The following is a 1,283-nucleotide window of genomic DNA, read 5'->3' as shown; positions in this document are numbered from 1 at the left end:
CGCCCCCGGGTGGGCTCGAACCACCAACCTTTCGGTTAACAGCCGAACGCGCTAGCCGATTGCGCCACGGAGGCCGTTAGCGTTTCACACTCCTCAGAGTGTTTCCTTGGTACCCATTCTCTTTGGACAACTCACTGACCCGGATGCCTCCCTTTTGCGTCGCGGGCCGCGGAGAGGGGGAAGGTGGTTGCGTAGCTAGATAGAGCGGAGGAAGGGGCAGGGAAGGGGTCTCGCTAGGATACCAGGTAGAGCCGTGGGGTCAGTGACGGTGGAATATGTGAAAGAATGTCACTTGCTAATCCATGCACGCTTCACGCGTAAACATTTTTTTCTTAATTGAAGCACAAATTAGAGAATGTGAAATTCAGAGTGGATTTTGTTATGTGTGATCATCTTTGAAAAATCTGTCTATTCTTAAAGAACACACAAAAAATAAGCAATGGATATGCAAAAGAGCTACAGAACTCATCTACCTGAAAAAAATTGTTAGATTTTTAAACAAATGAAGCTGAATGGTAAACAATCAAAAACATTACTGCCATGAGAAGTGTATAAAGATAACGAGAGCATAACTGAGACACGAACACTATTTTTAGTCCAATTCCCTACAACGTCGTCGTCTTTCACCATTACCAGTCCAAGTTTATTTTAGTGAAGCTTTGTTTGCTGAGGTCTAGGTTGCCCAGGCTGCAAGATGCAAAAGGTACTGAATGTATTGTATGGAACTTGTAGAGGAGTACACAGTTTGTGGTCTGGAAGTAAAACTCAGAAAATCGAAAAATGTTTACTACAAAGTGAACAGATATTAAAAAAATATGTGTTTCATAAAGTACGAGAAGCAAAAGCCATAACAAGCTTGCGAAATGCTGTGCGGAGTAAGACGAAGATCCATATGTCCAAGCCATTTGTGGCGAGTCAGTACAAAAATTAAAATCAAGTACAAGCAGTGTACAGTACGACTTTTGGAGACAACGATGAGGGATGATTTTACTAAATAAAATTAGGACAGCTGAAATTTGAAGAAGCGCTGCTGGAATTAGGCGGAGGATGAGTAACTCATCAGAAGTGATATTTTCACAAATGAATCCCTTTAAAGACAAAGAAACCAGGTAGACCAAAGAAAGATGAATGGAGTGAATAAAATTCGTTATGGCAAGGAGCTTTTTTTTCTACGGGGGGGGGGGGGGGGAAGAGGGGTGCAGCAGTTGCCCTCCCCAGCTCAATGTGCGCCCTTGACTATGAGAGCCAGCTGACATGCGTACATAATACTATTCTTAATACTT

The 1,283-nt window shown here is 42.9% G+C and overlaps 1 non-coding gene across 1 annotated transcript; it reads right to left on the bottom strand.

Moving 5' to 3' along the window:
* Trnan-guu (transfer RNA asparagine (anticodon GUU)) lies at positions 1-74 on the bottom strand. Its single transcript has one exon. It is a non-coding gene; the product is annotated as a tRNA-Asn (tRNA).
* Positions 75-1,283: the final 1,209 nt, after the last annotated feature.

Source organism: Schistocerca cancellata, chromosome 1 (assembly GCF_023864275.1).
Source record: "Schistocerca cancellata isolate TAMUIC-IGC-003103 chromosome 1, iqSchCanc2.1, whole genome shotgun sequence".
Lineage (NCBI taxonomy): Eukaryota > Metazoa > Arthropoda > Insecta > Orthoptera > Acrididae > Schistocerca > Schistocerca cancellata.
The sequence above is the reverse complement of the archived record's forward strand: the minus strand, read 5'-3'. Positions and strand labels throughout refer to the sequence as shown.